Source organism: Schistocerca nitens, chromosome 3, assembly GCF_023898315.1.
Source record: "Schistocerca nitens isolate TAMUIC-IGC-003100 chromosome 3, iqSchNite1.1, whole genome shotgun sequence".
In the NCBI taxonomy this organism is placed as follows: domain Eukaryota; kingdom Metazoa; phylum Arthropoda; class Insecta; order Orthoptera; family Acrididae; genus Schistocerca; species Schistocerca nitens.
The window spans coordinates 932,787,000-932,806,946 of NC_064616.1; the positions used below are offsets into that span (position 1 = coordinate 932,787,000).

Genomic DNA, 19,947 nt, shown 5'->3' on the forward strand with positions numbered 1-19,947 from the left:
GTTTATGGTGATTGTGTAGATGTGAGTAGTGTGCGTCGTTGGGCGAGTAAGTTTGAAGATGTTGAGGCGGGAACATCTGACCTGCGTGACAAACGAAGAAAAATGGTTCAAATGGCTCTGAGCACTATGGGACTTAACATCTGAGGTCATCAGTCCCCTAGACTTCGAACTACTTAAACCTAACTAACCTAAGGACATCACACACATCCATGCCCGAGGCAGGATTCGAACCTGGGACCGTAGCTGCAGCGCGGTTCCGGACTGAAGCATCTAGATCCGCTCGGCCACAACGGCCGGCGACAAACGAAGAGTTGGACGTCCTGTGACAGCAACCACCGAGTCGCACAAGCAGAATGTTGACAGATTAATACAGAGCGATCGTCGTACCACTCAGAGAGAAATTGGAAGCGCAATCGGCATTTCACAAGAACGTGTGGGTAACATTATTGCTTTGCTTGGGTATCGGAAGGTCTGTGCACGATGGGTACCCCGGATGCTGACTCCTGAAATGAAAGCGCACAGACTTGAAATTTGCCAGGAACTCCTCTCACGTTACGAGAATGAAGGTGACGCCTTTCTCCATTCACTTGTGACAGAGACGAAACGTGGGTACACGATTACGACCCGGAGACGAAACGTCAGTCTATGGAATATCGTCACAAAGACTCGCCCCAGAAAAAGCAATTCAAGACGCAGCCCTCAGCTGGAAAAATCGTGGCCACAGTGTTCTGGGACGCAGATGGTGTTATCCATGTTGATTTCCTTGATCGTGGAACAACAATAAATTCAGAGCATTACATCACAACGCTGCGAACTCTGAAACGACGGCTAACAAGTGTCCGAAAGGAAAAGGGAAATGTTTTTCTGCAGCATGACAATGCCAAATCACACATTCACATGCCACCACAGCAGAACTCCAGAGGCTGAATCTCACCACCGTACGGCGTCCTCCATACACTCCAAATTTAGCATCGTCTGACTTGCATCTGTTCCCGATAATGAAAGACGATCTGCGGGGACATCATTATGCTTCTGATGAAGACGTTGAGAGAACTGTGAGACTGAGGTTGCGGAAACAGTATCGACTTTTCCCGTGAGGGTTTCAGAAAACTAGTCATCGTTGGTAGAAATGTATCCCATTGGCTGGTGATTATGCAGAACAGTGAATATTGGTAATTAAAGATCATATTCTAAGGATTATTTCTGAGTTTGATTTATTAAAATATTCCCATCCAAAACAAATTAACGACGGCGGAGGCATTACTTTTCATTCAAACCTCGTACTTTGTCCTTCCCAGGGAAGAGCCTGAGTGATACGGCGATTTCTCATCCTAAAAATTTCTCTCAGGGAAGTGAATCATCCTTGAAAGGGGAGCGACATCTCTGAGAATGGTTATTTAAGCTAATCGTCTACCTTCGTAACTGTTCAACAATTGGCAGCATTGCTTTGAATGGAACACGTATTGCCCAAAATTTCGAGGGAGAGAAGCAGCTGTACCAGAGAGATCTGCGCCAACCCGAGGCAGCGGTGTTACAGGACGTCTGCTACCTCCGTCGCCATGCTTAGAGGCAACTTAAAAGTAACACGCGGACAGCAAGGAAAGGCGAAGCAATGGTGTACCACCGACAGGGTCGGGAGACGATTGATCTGGTGCAAGTCTTTCAATTGGACGCTACTTCGGAGACTTGAGTGTCCCTAACCTATCCCATTTATCAAGCCGGGTAGAGGAGCTCTACATTTCAACATGGAATTCGAACGATGTGTCATTTCTGGCGAATCTCCACATCATTGACAGGTGAATGCTAGGTTAAAAGGCAGACGGAAAAATCCGTAGCCCGACTGGAATTCGATCTCGCGATCATTCGGTTTTCAGGCATGCGCTTTATCACTAGACCACCAGACCCGACGTCAAAAATTACAAAAATTAAACATCGTTGAATTATATTATACAAGACATTGTTAAAGAAAAGCTTACAATGAGGCAATTCATAGAAGGAGCTGCTTCATTTGGAAACTCTCGCACGTACGAGTCTCCTTTGATGCATCCGTGGATGAACTAGCCGTGTATGGAAGCAGTTTCAGTAGAAACTGACATAAATAAAACTTTCCTTGTCGAGATGCCTATCTCCTGACACAGATTTAGGCTATAGAAAGGTGATAATTTGCGTGGAACTCAACAAAGGTTCTAATATGTAAATGTTATCTCCTCATTCAACCTAATACACCAAGGTAGCCTTGAGCCTGACGAAGCGGGAGTTACATCACTTTGGTCAACAATCTGAAACTCTACTACTATAGTCTTTCTTGTCAAGTGTATCTCATGAACTATAAGGAAATCCCCTACTGCGACTGTAATTTCATTCCTCATGTGGGTTCCAATCTTACACTGTTTGTAAATTCTCGTCTTCAATTTTCCATTTCCTTTACTGAACTCAAGCAAAAACTCCCTACTCTGAAGGCTGCGAACGACCCTCACATATACAGAGCAGTGGTTTTAACTCAGCCAAACTTTTCTCCAACGTAATGAACGTATCAGACAGACAATTAGTCACCTCTACCTGACATCGCCCTAATACTGTGTAACACAGAGAGTCTACAACTTTATTGTGGTGTGCCTCATTCAGCTGCACACAGCTACCAAATTGCGAGGATACTGATTGCTCGTCCAGCACAACGTCCCAAGCCAATGGAAAAAGCGCAGGTGACTCCAGTATATGAAAAGGGTAGATAAATAACGGATAGTGCAGATTAGTATCCCTAGCTTATGTATGCTGGAGAATCCTTGAACATATTCTCAGTTCGAATATAATAAACTTTCTTGAGACTGAGAAGTTTATGTCCATAAATCAGCATGGTTTTAGAAAGCATCGCTCGTGTGAATCTCAGCTTGCCCTTTTCTCAAGTGATACACTGCAAACAATGGATGAAGGGCAACAAACAGATTCCATATTTCTAGATTTACGGAAAGCATTTGACACGGTACGCTACTATAGATTGTTAACGAAGGTACGAGCGTATGGAATAAGTTCACAGATATGTGATTGGCTCGAATACTTCTTAAATAATAGAACACAACATGTTGTCCCCGACGGTGAGTGTTCATCAGAGGTAATAGTATCGTCAGGAGTGCCCCAACGAAGTGTGATAGGACCGCTGTTGTTCTCTGAGTACATAAGTTATTTGGCAAACAGGGTGGGCAGCGATCTTCGGTTGTTTGCAGATGATGCCGTGGTGCACGGTAATGTGTCGAAGTTGAGTGACTGTTGGAAGACACAAGACGACTTAGACAAAATTTACAGTTGGTGTGGTGAATGACAGCTAGACCCGAAATGTGGGAAAATGTAAGTTAGTAGGAAGATCAAACCTGTGAAGTTCGGGTACAGCATTACTAGTGTACTTCTTAACACAGTCAAGTCGTTTCAACATCTGGGCGTAACGCGGCAAAGCGATATGAGATGGAACGAGAGTGTGGGAACTGTGGTAGGGAAGGCGAGTTGTCGACATCGGTTTATTGGGAGAATTTTAGGAAAGAGTGGTTCTCCTGTAAAGGATGATGAAGTCCAATACTCCTTGACAGAGCGTAGGGGAACGATCGGGAGACCCGCTCCGCCGTACGTACTAGGCAAGGTCCTAGTGGACGTGATTTGCCATTGCCTTCCTCCGACCGTAATGGGGATGAATGATGATGATGAAGACGACACAACAACACCAAGTCATCTCGAAGCAGGTGAAAATCTCTGACCCCGCCGGGAATCGAACCCGGGACTCCATGCTCGGGAAGCGAGAACGCTACCGTGAGATCGACGAGCTGCGGACTGCTTGTAAAGGAGACCGCATATAGGACGCTAATGCGACTTATTCTTGAGTACTGCTCGAGTGACTTGGATCCGTACCAAGTCGGACTGAAGGAAGACATCGAAGCAATTCAGAAGCAGGATTCTAGATTTGTTATCGTTAGGTTCGAACAACGCTTAAGTGTTACGGAGATGCTTCGGGAAATGAAATGGGAATCCCTGGAGGAAAGACGACTATCTTTTAGAGAAACACTATTGAGAAAATTTAGAGAACCGGCACTTGAAGCTGATTGCAAAACGATTATACTGCAGCCAATATACATTGCGCGCAAGGACCTCAAAGATAAGATACGAGAAATTAGGGCTCATACGGAAGCATGTAGATAGTTGTTTTTCCCTCGCTCTATTTATGAGTCGAACAGGAGAGGGAATGAAAAGTAGTGGTACAGGGTACCATCTGCCACGAACCATATGGTGGCTTGCGGAGTATCTGTGCAGATGTACACTCCTGGAAATGGAAAAAAGAACACATTGACATCGGTGTGTCAGACCCACCATACTTGCTCCGGACACTGCGAGAGGGCTGTACAAGCAATGATCACACGCACGGCACAGCGGACACACCAGGAACCGCGGTGTTGGCCGTCGAATGGCGCTAGCTGCGCAGCATTTGTGCACCGCCGCCGTCAGTGTCAGCCAGTTTGCCGTGGCATACGGAGCTCCATCGCAGTCTTTAACACTGGTAGCATGCCGCGACAGCGTGGACGTGAACCGTATGTGCAGTTGACGGACTTTGAGCGAGGGCATATAGTGGGCATGCGGGAGGCCGGGTGGACGTACCGCCGAATTGCTCAACACGTGGGGCGTGAGGTCTCCACAGTACATCGATGTTGTCGCCAGTGGTCGGCGGAAGGTGCACGTGCCCGTCGACCTGGGACCGGACCGCAGCGACGCACGGATGCACGCCAAGACCGCAGGATCCTACGCAGTGCCGTAGGGGACCGCACCGCCACTTCCCAGCAAATTAGGGACACTGTTGCTCCTGGGGTATCGGCGAGGACCATTCGCAACCGTCTCCATGAAGCTGGGCTACGGTCCCGCACACCGTTAGGCCGTCTTCCGCTCACACCCCAACATCGTGCAGCCCGCCTCCAGTGGTGTCGCGACAGGCGTGAATGGAGGGACGAATGGAGACGTGTCGTCTTCAGCGATGAGAGTCGCTTCTGCCTTGGTGCCAATGATGGTCGTATGCGTGTTTGGCGCCGTGCAGGTGAGCGCCACAATCAGGACTGCATACGACCGAGGTACACAGGGCCAACACCCGGCATCATGGTGTGGGGAGCGATCTCCTACACTGGCCGTACACCACTGGTGATCGTCGAGGGGACACTGAATAGTGCACGGTACATCCAAACCGTCATCGAACCCATCGTTCTACCATTCCTAGACCGGCAAGGGAACTTGCTGTTCCAACAGGACAATGCACGTCCGCATGTATCCCGTGCCACCCAACGTGCTCTAGAAGGTGTATGTCAACTACCCTGGCCAGCAAGATCTCCGGATCTGTCCCCCATTGAGCATGTTTGGGACTGGATGAAGCGTCGTCACACGCGGTCTGCACGTCCAGCACGAACGCTGGTCCAACTGAGGCGCCAGGTGGAAATGGCATGGCAAGCCGTTCCACAGGACTACATCCAGCATCTCTACGATCGTCTCCATGGGAGAATAGCAGCCTGCATTGCTGCGAAAGGTGGATATACACTGTACTAGTGCCGACATTGTGCATGCTCTGTTGCCTGTGTCTATGTGCCTGTGGTTCTGTCAGTGTGATCATGTGATGTATCTGACCCCAGGAATGTGTCAATAAAGTTTCCCCTTCCTGGGACAATGAATTCACGGTGTTCTTATTTCAATTTCCAGGAGTGTAGATGGTGTGGCTCAAATTGTACCACACACATTGAGGTGACAAAAGTGGTGAGATAGCGATAAGCATATATACAGGTGGCGGTAGTATCGCGTAAACAAAGTATAAAAGGGCAGTGCATTGGCGGATCTGTCATTTGTAGTCAAGTGATGCATGTGAAAAGGTTTCCATGTGATTACGGCTTCACGACGGAAATTAAGAGACGTTGAACACTGAATGGTAGAGCTAAAAACGTGGTACACTCCATTTCAGAAATCGTTGGAATTCAATGTTCCGAGATTCGTAGTGTCAAGACTATTCCGAGAATAGCAAATTTCAGGCATTACCTCTCACCAGGGACAACGCAGTGGCCGACGACCTTTACCTAACGGCCGACAGCAGCGGCGTTGGCGTACAGTTGTCAGTGTTAAGAGACAAGCAACACTGCATGAAATAACCACAGAAATAATCAAATGGGACGTACGACGAACGTATCCGTTAGGACAGTACGCCGAAATCTGACGTTAATGGGCTATGGCAGGACGACGAACGCGAGTGCCTCTGCTAACAGCACGACATCGCCTGCAGCGCCTGTCCTCGGTTCGAGACCTTAATGGTTGGATGCTGGACAACTGGAAAACCGTGGCCTGGTCAGATGTGTTCCGATTTCAGTTCGAGTGTGGCACAGACCCTACGAATCCGTGGACCCAAGTTGTCAACCCGGCACTGTGCTAGCCGATGGTGGCTCCATAATTACAGGGTGTTTCAAAAATGACCGGTATATTTGAAACGGCAATAACAACTAAACGAGCAGCGATAGAAATACACCGTTTGTTGCAATATGCTTGGAACAACAGTACATTTTCAGGCGGACAAACTTTCGAAATTACAGTAGTTACAATTTTCAACAACAGATGGCGCTGCGGTCTGGGAAACTCTATAGTACGATATTTTCCACATATCCACCATGCGTAGCAATAATATGGCGTAGCCTCTGAATGAAATTACCCGAAACCTTTGACAACGTGTCTGGCGGAATGGCTTCACATGCAGATGAGATATACTGCTTCAGCTGTTCAATTGTTTCTTGATTCTGGCGGTATACCTGGTCTTCCAAGTGTCCCCACAGAAAGAAGTCACAGGGGTTCATGTCTGGCGAATAGGGAGGCCAATCCACGCCGCCTCCTGTATGTTTCGGATAGCCCAAAGCAATCACACGATCATCGAAATATTCATTCAGGAAATTAAAGACGTCGGCCGTGCGATGTGGCCGGGCACCATCTTGCATAAACCACGAGGTGTTCGCCGTGTCGTCTAAGGCAGTTTGTACCGCCACAAATTCACGAAGAATGTCCAGATAGCGTGATGCAGTAATCGTTTCGGATCTGAAAAATGGGCCAATGATTCCTTTGGAAGAAATGGCGGCCCAGACCAGTACTTTTTGAGGATGCAGGGACGATGGGGCTTTTCGGTTCCCCATATGCGCCAGTTCTGTTTATTGACGAAGCCGTCCAGGTAAAAATAAGCTTCGTCAGTAAACCAAATGCTGCCCACATGCATATCGCCGTCATCAATCCTGTGCACTATATCGTTAGCGAATGTCTCTCGTGCAGCAATGGTAGCGGCGCTGAGGGGTTGCCGCGTTTGAATTTTGTATGGATAGAGGTGTAAACTCTGGCGCATGAGACGATACGTGGACGTTGGCGTCGTTTGGACCGCAGCTGCAACACGGCGAACGGAAACCCGAGGCCGCTGTTGGATCACCTGCTGCACTAGCTAGCTGCGCGTTGCCCTCTGTGGTTGCCGTACGCGGTCGCCCTACCTTTCCAGCACGTTCATCCGTCACGTTCCCAGTCCGTTGAAATTTTTCAAACAGATCCTTTATTGTATCGCTTTTCGGTCCTTTGGTTACATTAAACCTCCGTTGAAAACTTCGTCTTGTTGTAACAACACTGTGTTCTAGGCGGTGGAATTCCAACACCAGAAAAATCCTCTGTTCTAAGGAATAAACCATGTTGTCTACAGCACACTTGCACGTTGTGAACAGCACACGCTTACAGCAGAAAGACGACGTACAGAATGGCGCACCCACAGACTGCGTTGTCTTCTATATCTTTCACATCACTTGCAGCGCCATCTGTTGTTGAAAATTGTAACTACTGTAATTTCGAAAGTTTGTCCGCCTGAAAATGTACTGTTGTCCCAAGCATATTGCAACAAACGGTGTATTTCTATCGCTGCTCGTTTAGTTTTTATTGCCGTTTCAAATATACCGGTCATTTTTGAAACACCCTGTATGTGGGATGTGTTTACATGGAATCGACTTGATCCTCTGGTCCAAGTGAACTGATCATTGACTTGATGAGTTATGTTCGGCTACTTGTAGACTATTTACAGGCATTCAAGGATTTCATGTTACCAAAAACGATGGATTTTTTGTGGATGACAATGCGCCAAGTCACCGGGCCAGCCGGCCGCTGTGACCTAGCGGTTCTAGGTGCTTCAGTCCGGAACCGCTCTGCTGTTACGGTCCCAGGTTCGATTCCTGCCTCGGGCATGGATGTGTGTGATGTCCTTAGGTTAGTTAGATTTAAATAGGTCTAAGTCTAGGGGACTGATGACCTCAGATGTTAAGTCCCATAGTGCTTAGAGCCATTTGACCCTTTTTGTCACTGGGCCACAGTTGTTCGTGACTGATTTGAAGAACATTCTGTACAGTTTGAGCTAATGATTTGGCCACCCAGATGGCCCGACATGAATCCCATCGAACATTTAAGGGACATAATCGTGAAGTCAGTTCTTGCACAAAATCCTCCACCGACAACATTCTCGCAATCATGGACGGTAATATAAGCAGCGTGGACCAGTATATCTGCAGGGGACTGACAACGACTTGTTGAATCAATGCCACGTCGAGTTGCTGCACTACGGCGGTCAGGAAAAGGTCAGGCACGATATTACGACACAGCCCACGAGTTTTGTCACCGCAGTGTATTTCCTATGGCATTAAGATCTGTTAGTTTAGGGGAGAGTCGATGTACGAAAGGGTGCTTGGGAATTCGTCAAACCAGTAATGTATGCGTGATGTCGTGTGAAAACGGCTGTTGCCATCTGGAAGACGCTGAATGTCCACAGCATACTCATTACGATGAGGTAAAACAAAGGGAAACACTTGGTTACCGAGAAAGCTGAGATAAACCTTCTGGTTCATGTTCACGATTATCTGAATGAGTTAGCCCAACTCGTGTTGCGAAAAACGCCCCCAAAAGATCAGAGGATCATATGCAGACTGAACATCGGACACGAACCATTGGGCAGTCGGTGCAGTCGATGCCTCGCAGCATTTGGACAGAGGCAGAATCCCACTCGTCGGCCTCACTACGAGGCCCTAGCAACCTACTGGCCAGTTTTTGTGTTGTTTTGTACAGTTTTGTGTTCGGCTGTGAGCTATGCCTTTTTGCAACGTACGGGACCCCATATGCTCATTGCTAGCTGTTTCCATCGTATTTTTTGCTCGGTAACTTACGCGCAGGGACCTGCATTCACTGGTAACAGCAATACTTGCCGGATTTGAAACCGATTGTCACTAACAGTGAGACTGTCAGAAACATCTCGGAGTTTCATAGGAATGATCGATTAATATCGTATCTCAACTTGAATGTCGGTCAAATAGAAGAATTTCTCTAATTTCGACATGAAAGAACTTTTGGCAGAGCGTACCTTCCGAAAAAATTGTATGTAGGCGAAGGCTTCTTACTCATCTGTGTTCTGTACATTATGTGCAATCGAGAAATGGGAGTCAGGTTTTGTTGAAGACTAAAATGTTGCAACACGCTGACGACTTGCCTCTTAATTTTGCCGCAGCATCACTAGATGCAGTAAGTTCGAGACAGGATGCAAGTATGATCCAAGTATCGACGTGGCTTATTCATCATAACGTAGATAGCTCAGCGTGTTAGATATAAAGAGCGTTTGAGGGCATAAATGTCTAAAACAAGCGTTGTAGAATGGCGTGCCAAGTTCTGGGTGCTGCTGCTTCGTGATAACGCACGTCCCCATATCGCAAATGTTGTAACGCAGAAGTTACGCCAACTCAAGTGGAAGACAATCGAGCACCCGTCCCACTGTTCTGATTACCCCCCCCCCCCCCATGTGATTATCACGTCAGAAAGACGTTCCTTAAAAAAGGCCTTTGATGGTAGACGACCAGTCTCGAACGAAGATGTGCCGCAGACTGTTAGGAACTTGTTCACGCATCAGGACGTGGGGTCAAACGAATGTCTTCAACCTGGGGCGTCAGTATTGTTAATTGCCTTAATGCTCACCGGAATTTTACTTGATTGACATATCGATTCTGAACTGTGCGCGTTTCGAATGGAAACTTTCTGATAGGCCCTTATATTTTGCGCTGATTTTCGTTTACGTATATGTGCGATGTTAATCATTTAGGGACTATAGTATTCATTATGGTTAACAGCAAACAAATAACAATTATTAAGCCAACAAACGATGGCCGTAATGTTGTTGCGAGAGAGTCAGAAACAGAAACAATGTATCCCTGTCAGCACATCCCAGCGTTACGAGATGCCAAGGGCGTGACAACTAAAGGGTGTGGAGTGGAGCAGAGGCACTAGCAACGCGACGTCATCAAGTATTCTCCGTCTCTCTCGTCACTGCCCACTGCTACATGTCTAGATTTCACCCATCGGCTTCATAGTTCTATGTACAGCACGCTTCACTGAGCTACTGCTGTAGAGATGAGTGTGATTGTTAGTTGGTTGAAGCCCGCATCTCGTGGTCGTGCGGTAGCGTTCTCGCTTCCCACGCCCGGGTTCCCGGGTTCGATTCCCGCCGGGGTCAGGGATTTTCTCTGCCTCGTGATTGCTGGGTGTTGTGTGATGTCCTTAGGTTAGTTAGGTTTAAGTAGTTCTAAGTTCTAGGGGACTGATGACCTAAGATGTTAAGTCCCATAGTGCTCAGAGCCATTTGCACCATTTTTAGTTGGTTGAACGGTTTGGGGAAAATGTAAGGCATCATTAATGGAAACTGCATACAAACGCTAGCAGGACCAATTTTAAAGTATTGTTGTAGTGCTTTGGAATACTTAGCAAATAGACATGAGAGCACACACCGAACGAATTAAGGGAAGCTTTGCTAGGATCGTAACGCGTCGATGTAGCCCGTTCAAAAGTGTGATAGCATTGCTCAGTAAACTCATTGCGAATCCTTAGAAGAAAGACGACGTAGTTCTCGAGAATTTCTCTTGGGTAAATTTCGAGAACCTGTACTCAAAGAAAGCTGTGTGAAAATTATGCTGCCTCCATCGCATGTCTCAATTAGGAACCATGGTAATAATATAAGCGAAATTAGGGTACGTGCAGAGGTATATAGACAGTCATATTTCCCTTACTCACTGCACGAGTAGAATAGGTGAGAGAACTGATTACATAAGTACGATGGACTGCAGAGTGGCTTTCGTAGTATATACGTAGATGTAGTTCGATCCTGATTTATTCGGAATCTCAGATGTGGCACCGAAGCATTCACATACCGTCCTATCCCACGTTATTCGCCAGTTTCAATGATACATGGAGCTCAGCGACTTCAAAGACAGTTATTTACAAAAATCTCATTAGTCCACATCCACTAAACAGGTGAACGGAAGATTTAAAGATTTAAACGTTTCTCAAACAAGGCTACCCTTCGTCCGAAAGCCTACTTTTTCTTATTTTTATTTTTTTATATTAATTATTTATTTAAATGTCCTCTATTGGGGGCAGCTCTCTGCTAACTGGACAATTTCCACGTGTGTACAAACACTTAAATGACGCAATAGTGAAGATGGGCTTACCTGTTATAGTGGTGGTGACTTCCATTGTTCTATAGTCTGTGGGGTGAATGCTGTGATGGCTGCTGGTGACTGTAGGTAAGGATGTGGATGGTAATACGACTGTGAAGAACAGGGACACAAGTAAGTTGGTTGGTTGATTTGGGGAAGAGACCAAACAGCGAGGTCATTGGTCTCGTCAAATTAGGGAAGGAAGTCGGCCGTGCCCTGTCAAAGGAACCATTCCTGAAGTTGCCTGAAGCGATTTTAGGTAAACCACGGGAAACCTAAATCAGGATGGCCTGACGCGGGATTGAACTGTAGTCCTCCCTAATGCGAGTCCAGTGTGCTAACCACTGCACCACCTCGCTCGGTAGGAACACATGTATTTGAATTAAATCTGGCGATGTTAAGGGAAATAGATTAGGAATTGAGAAACGACAAGTAGTAGAGAAGTTTAGTTACTTGGGTACAGTAATAACTGACTATTACCGCAGCATAGTGGATAAAAAATGCAGACCGGTAATAGTAAAAAAAAAAAAAGTTTCTGATAAAGAGAAATTTATTGTTATCGAATATAATTTTTTTTTTCAAGTGTAACATTTCACGGAATCAAACGTGGACGGTAAACAGTTCAGACAAGAAGAGAATTGAAACTTCTGAAATGCTGAAGATTAAATCTATAGATCGTATAACTAAGGTAGTGGAATAGAACCGAATTGTCCAGAAAGGAAATTTATAGCAACAACAATTAAATCGAAGACTCAGTTGATAGGACACATACTGAGGCATCTATCTATGCGTTGTTTGGTAACAGCGGTTATTGTGGGAGGTATAAATAGTGGAGGGAGGCCAATACTCGATTGTATTAACCAAGCTAAATTGGAGACAGTCTACAGAGATGAAAAGACTTGCAAAGGATAAATTACAGTGGTCAGATGCATCATATCAGTTTTCGGAATGGAGGCGTCCCTACAATATCGGGTCCCCCCATTTGTTCGTTTGCAGCACATTATATTTGTTTATGTTGAGGAACAACTGTCAATTCCTGCACCTTGTGTTGATCCTCTGCGGAGTTTCCGGCACATCGCTACAATTTTGTTGCGTTGCAATTTCTCTAGATAAACACTGAGTTCATTAGTAACGGAGCGTTATCCCAGCAAGATAAGACGGGTCAAGGAATCAGATATTATTGTAGGAATCTCTCTAATTATCTCGTAAAGTGGTTTAGTAAAACAAAATAAAATTTCTGTCTTATTGGACGAGTGGATACTGAATTTCACTTCTCCCAAATACGAAATGTGAGACTTCAGTTGCGGGCGCCTGAAACTATAATATTGCGAAAGTTTCGATATTTCTTCAATGTCCCAAATTTCACTTTATTTGAAGCAGCCAATTCTGATGGAAGTATTCATTTGTCTAAGAGAGTATTTGTTCACAGGGTTACTGGAAGGCACACCGCTGCAGAAGAAGAGCGTCATCCACATGGCAGTGAGGAGACCTCGGGGTTGTACATGATACGGCTCATCCCACTGCTGACTGCACGACTGATACTCACAGCAGAGCACTCAGTACTCAATGGTGGTTCTCTTACGTTCGTCACTGTAGTCGTAGAAGCGATTATTCTGTATTCTAACAACAGCTGCCAACTGAATCACTTTGATCGTGTACTGAGGAACTCAATGATCTGGTGAGTGCAGGTCATTCTGCTTTTGAAGAACAGTCTTTATGTAGACGCGCCTAACTGCAAATATACAGGGTGTACAATGGCGTAAACGTGTACAGTTGTATGTAAACGATACCAGGGAAAAAAAGAAAAAAAGGCTGTTGCAAATGGGCTATAAAATGCACACCTTTAAAGATATTAGCGCCTCTTCATATTTGATATTGTAAAACAAATCCATTCTACTGCAAGCGCTTTGCTTTCCATGTTTTCAGAGGTGGTAGTACGGACCACAAAGAAAAAGAAACAAAAACTGTAAAAAAGGGCTCTTAAGTGCCTACCTTAAGTGCTATGAGCACTTATTCGTTTTCGCTACTGTGAAAAAATCTCTTCTAATGAACATGTGCTCACAGCTCTCAAAGTACGACTTTCACAGCCCACATTTACTAGATAATTTTTTCCTATACTAAAACTAAACTAAACTCCGTCCGGACAGGCCATGAAGGCCCAATAGTACTGACCGGCCACCGAGTCCTCCTCAGACCATAGGCGTCACTGGATGCGGATGCGGAGGGTCATGTGGTCAGCACACCGCTCTCCCGGCCGTATGCCAGTTTCCGAGACCGGGGCCCCTACTTCTCAATCAAGTAGCTCCTAAGTTTGCCTCACAAAGGCTGAGTGCACCCCGTTTGCCAACAGCGCTAGGCAGCCCGGATGGTCTCCCATACAAGTGCTAGACCAGCCCGACAGCGCTTAGCTACAGTGATCTGACGGGAACCGGTGTTATCACTGCGGCAAGGCCGTTGGCTTTTCCTATACTACCCCCTCCCAAAATATGGAAAGCAAAGATCTTGCAGTAGAACAAATTTGTTTCACAGTACCGAGGATGAAGTAGTGCTCACAGCTATTAAGGTACTCGTTTTAGAGCCCATGTTTGATCGGCTGCTTGAGGCGGGGGAGGGACCAAACAGCGGTCCCATTGGATTAGGGAAGGGTGTCGGCCTTTCCCTTTCAAAGTAACCATGCCGGCACTGCCTGAAGCGATTTAGGGAAATCACGGAAAACCTAAATCAGGACGGCCTGACGTTGGTTCGAACCGTCGTCCTCCCGAATGCGAGTCCAGTGTGCTAACCACTGCGCCATCTCGCTCGGTAGAGCTCATGTTTACTGGACTCTTTCGCTTCTAGTATCGCGTACTTTCAACTGCATGCGTTTGTGCCTATATTTAGATACATCCTGTATTTAGTCAGTGAACTACAGAATCGTAGAAAAGTTTTACCCTTGCGTATTGTGGTTGTGCAAAACTTAAGGCCGTAAGTAAATTTCCCATGATGTGTCACTGCCAAGTAACACCGCTCGATAATACGTGGACCGTACTAGAAATAACTGCTACAGTGTGGTACTGAAGATAACTGAAAGAAATACGCAGTGAGACGAATAGAAATGACACATTTACTCAGATACAATAATTGCACTGAAGTCGGCGTGATATACGAGGGCTGTTCGGAAAGTAAGGTCCGGCCGGTCGCGAAATGGAAACCACAATGTAAATAAAAAAAAATTTTATTCGCAGCAGTTAGTCACGCCTTCCAGCTACCTCTCTAAATAGTCGCCCCTCCGACTTAGACATTTGTCGTTGCGTCGTACAAACCTGCCTGTACCCTCGTCACAGAAAGCAGCCGCCTGTGCTTTCCGCCAGTTCTCTACGCTGGTCTGTCTTTAGTTGTTTGCGCCAAAATGTCTTCGTAGCTAGCGTTTCATGTACGCAGAGATGAACATCGGAGGGAGCCAATTAAGGGCTGTATTGTGGGTGATCAAACACTTCCCGTCGAATACGCTGCAGGAGCGTCTTCATTGGCCCTGCACAATGCGCTGAAAACTGCCTTGAAGAAAGAAAGGCATGACATTTATGTTATGTGTGCTGCATAGCTTCAGGCGAAATCTCTCACCAGATCCACATACTTGGCGGGAGACACTGTTGTTTTAGGCATTTATATGTGATTACGAGGGCAGTTCAATAAGTAATGCAACACATTTTTTTTCTGAAACAGGGGTTGTTTTATTCAGCATTGAAATACACCAGGTTATTCCCCAATCTTTTAGCTACACAACACTATTTTTCAACGTAATCTCCATTCAATGCTACGGCCTTACGCCACCTTGAAATGAGGGCCTGTATGCCTGCACGGTACCATTCCACTGGTCGATGTCGGAGCCAACGTCGTACTGCATCAATAACTTCTTCATCATCCGCGTAGTGCGTCCCACGGATAGCGTCCTTCATTGGGCCAAACATATGGAAATCCGACGGTGCGAGATCGGGGCTGTAGGGTGCATGAGGAAGAACAGTCCACTGAAGTTTTGTGAGCTCCTCTCGGGTGCGGAGACTTGTGTGAGGCCTTGCGTTGTCATGAAGAAGGAGAAGTTCGTTCTGATTTTTGTGCCTACGAACACGCTGAAGTCGTTTCTTCAATTTCTGAAGAGTAGCACAATACACTTCAGAGTTGATCGTTTGACCATGGGGAAGGACATCGAACAGAATAACCCCTTCAGCGTCCCAGAAGACTGTAACCATGACTTTACCGGCTGAGGATATGGCTTTAAACTTTTTCTTGGTAGGGGAGTGGGTGTGGCGCCACTTCAGTGATTGCCGTTTTGTTTCAGGTTCGAAGTGATGAACCCATGTTTCATCGCCTGTAACAATCTTTGACAAGAAATTGTCACCCTCAGCCACATGACGAGCAAGCAATTCCGCACAGATGGTTCTCCTTTGCTCTTTATGGTGTTCGGTTAGACAACGAGGGACCCAGCGGGAACAAACCTTTGAATATCCCACCTGGTGAACAATTGTGACAGCACTACCAACAGAGATGTCAAGTTGAGCACTGAGTTGTTTGATGGTGATCCGTCGATCATCTCGAACGAGTGTGTTCGCACGCTCCGCCATTGCAGGAGTCACAGCTGTGCACGGCCGGCCCGCACGCGGGAGATCAGACAGTCTTGCTTGACCTTGCGGCGATGATGACACACGCTTTGCCCAACGACTCACCGTGCTTTTGTCCACTGCCAGATCACCGTAGACATTCTGGAAGCGCCTATGAATATCTGAGATGCCCTGGTTTTCCGCCAATAGAAACTCGATCACTGCCCGTTGTTTGCAACGCACATCCGTTACAGACGCCATTTTTACAGCTCTGTACAGGGCTGCCACCTGTCGGAAGTCAATGAAACTATACGAGACGAAGCGGGAATGTTTGAAAATATTCCACAAGAAATTTCCGGTTTTTTCAACCAAAATTGGCCGAGAAAAAAAAATGTGTTGCCTTACTTATTGAACTGCCCTCGTACTTTGCGCTCAGAACTGAAAAGAGCGACGTGAAGCGATCGACAGTCACACTGGGGACACTGCCCAACACATCTCTACAAAACTCCATTGGATTTTCATACACTGAAGTCTTTCACGACCGGATGTTTCAGCTGGCAAGAATTCTTCCGGGTTGTATGGCCGCCGGCCGGTGTGACCGAGCGGTTCTAGGCGCTACAGTCTGGAACCGCGTGACCGCTACGGTCGCAGGTTCGAATCCTGCCTCGGGCATGGATGTGTGTGATGTCCTTAGGTTAGCTAGGTTTAAGTAGTTCTAAGTTCTAGGGGACTGATGATCTCAGCAGTTAAGTCCCATAGTGCTCAGAGCCATTTGAACCATTTGGTTGTATGGTCGTAGTTAATGGAACTCTTCTACCCCTGACGTTTCGTCCAAAGCTACGTTGGACAACTTCGGAGGTGCTCCTGGTTGTGTGGAGTCTTGCCGACTGTCGGCCATACTTTGCGCTCATACAACCCGGAAGAATCCATTGGATTTTCACAGTGGTTTCCATTTCGCGCCAAATCGGACCAAACTTTCCGAGTACCCCTCGTATGATGGTCCCCCGGACATTACAAAAGGTGGACATGGTTCTATAGGACGTGTGATCAGCACTGTCGGTAATAGATGTTCTGCAACGCGCTCCCATACTGACCACAAAGCTGGTAAGGAGGTCTTGTGGAAGAGCGCTCCATTTCTCTAGCAGTGCGGTTGACGACTGCCGGGTGGTCGTTAGTGCATGTGGACTTCATGCAGTACGTCTCCTCAACGCATGCCACACGTGCTCGATGGGAATTAAGTCAGGGGAGCGGGCAGGCGAGTCCACTCGCTACATGTCCTCTCGTTCAAAAAGCTCCTCCAACTTCTCAGTTTGACGCCGTCATGCATTGTTATCCATGAAAATGAACTCAGAGCCGAACACAGCTCTGAGAAGACGCACTTGGGGAAGAATAACGTTGACCAGTGACTGTACCATGTTCAAATATTTGGAGGTCAGTACGCCCAAGCAACATTACGCCTCCCCACGACATAGCACGTGGATCACCGAAACGATCATGTTCGACTTGATTACTGGCGTACCGTGATAGGGAGAGAGGTGGGAACATGTAATGCACGCAGGCCACATTGTCGGACATGACCGTTTTGTGGTCCAGTTATTATGGTGTGAGAAATCATAACATCGCATAGGTGTACTGACTTGCAATTTTTAAACACGGTACACTTACCGCTCAACGTTTTTGTGACACTGTACTGCTTCGCCATGTGCATTTTTCAGGGACGCATTCGGCATTGACTTCGTTCCTATGGATGACAATGCACGACCGCATGGAAAAGCACAGTGAGGGAAGCTACTGGAACGAGAGGATATTCGACGAATGGGCTGGCCTGTCTATTCCCCCGACTTCAATCCTATCGACGACGCTTGGGGTGCGTCGGCCAAAAGTATTGCAGCGCGTCACATGCACCAACAACCATCCAGCCGTTATTAACTGCACTTGAAGACGAATGGAACGCTACACCTTAAGAATTCCTTACCGACCTTGTGACCAGCATGTGAGCACGTTGCGGAGCATGCACTGCCTTTCGCGGCGATCACACACATTATTAAGAATCATGTCCCACCTTTTTTTAATGTTCAGGGGACTCTCACTTCTAATTGTCTCATCGGGGATATGATTCAGTTACCTTCTGTACAATTTTGTGGCAGTTCTTTCTATGTATGATTCAAGTTTCATCAAGCTATATTACGTGGCAGTGACACGTCACGCTAAAGTAACTTTCGTCTTTAAGTTTGGCATAACAGTGAGTTATGATCTCTTTCTACGTATACAATGTGCTCCTCAAGCCTTCTTCTGGTGTGTGGCGGTGGATGCCTTGAAACTTAACTTGTGAACTTAGGTCGCGACGTTAAACTTTTGCTTATTTAACTATACTCTAATACCGGCGGAGACAGGTGGACTTGTCTACCTGATTGTTTCATAGGGACCAAAGCCTCTGGCACGGAACCGCCACGTTTTCCAACAGATTTTACAAGGTCACCATCTGAATGAATCCTGTCAATATATTGTATATTAACTTCAACAAAAATGAACAGTTGATTAGTAAATAGGCCCAAATTAAAGAAAATAATTATAACTACATAAACAATGAGAACTTCTTAATTAACTCTAGAAGAGGATCGGTTTGGGAAATACTCTTTAAAAATTATGTTAGTCACGCATGTGGTCTAAGTTGGCCTAGAAGAGGCTCGATGGAAATGGATAAATAGCGGGTGAATTATTAACATCAAGAATACCTTTTAATACACATTTATCCTTGGATTAAGATTTTTAAAAAAAATGGGCTCGATGACTGAGTGTCTGGCCACAAAATTACACCAACATTCATAGTAAACGTACACGGAACTACAATTAAGTTCACAGTGAACGGTAATTGAGAACAAATTCTCAGTAACAACACATGGTAACTTTTATGCAAGTCACGCACAATGAAACTCACTGAAATCTCCACAAAACACAGTGGCAGTTTTATATGAGCACTGTAATGTTAAATACATAGCAGTGCTCATAACCAGTTACACGATTCATTCAGAAAACTAATCACAGTCTTGTATACGTGTGGTCTCGTGCCTCTCTATCGAAAGGTTATAGACCACAAAGAACACTCCAATACATTCCGAAACTTGTGAATTACTATCAGTTCCTACACATGTAAAATGTCCTGAGCTAGTCTATAATGTCTAGAACCAACTAAGAAATGAATTAGAGACTCAGTTAAGCTGAACTTAAACATCCACAAAATTACTAACATTATGGACTAAAACTAGGTGTTACTTCACCGACGTTTCCAGCGCAGTGAAGCTGGTCGCTCTGTCCTCAATGTTATACACCAGAACCGCGCGAGATAGCCGTGAGGTCTCAGGCGCCTTGTCACTGTTCGAGTCTCCCTGGGGCATGGGTGTGTGTATATGTGTGTGTGTGTGTGTGTGTGTGTGTGTGTGTGTGTGTGTGTGTGTGTTTTGTCGTTAGCTTACGTTAGATGAAGTAGTGTGTAAGCTTAGGGACCGATGACCTCAGCAGTCTGGTCCCATAGGACTTACCACAAATTTCTAATTTTTTTTCCTACGCCAGACCGGAAGCCGGCACAGACAGTGTGCACATTCTACCTGTGCCAACTTGAACTAAGCGACAGACCATCGGTCACCGGCGTCTCTCTGACCCAGAACAGTTCCACTTGTCTTTAACAAAGGTTAGCTAAACTGCCTTCAGAGAAACTGACCCTAAAGCCAAAGAAAGACAGGTACTCGAACAGACAACAAGAGGATATATGTGGGAAAACATAGGGCGACGATGCAAATACATGTCGATTGCATTTACGTATCAGTTAAACGGTTAAT

General features: G+C 46.1%; 1 protein-coding gene and 1 pseudogene across 1 annotated transcript in view; one reads left to right on the top strand and one right to left on the bottom strand.

The window, feature by feature from the left end:
- The window catches only part of LOC126249495 (uncharacterized), a 346,047-nt gene that overhangs the window by 276,072 nt on the left and 50,028 nt on the right, over positions 1 to 19,947 (top strand). The gene's annotated exons all lie outside the window — the stretch shown is intronic.
- On the bottom strand, positions 13,879 to 13,996 carry LOC126250084 (5S ribosomal RNA; annotated as a pseudogene).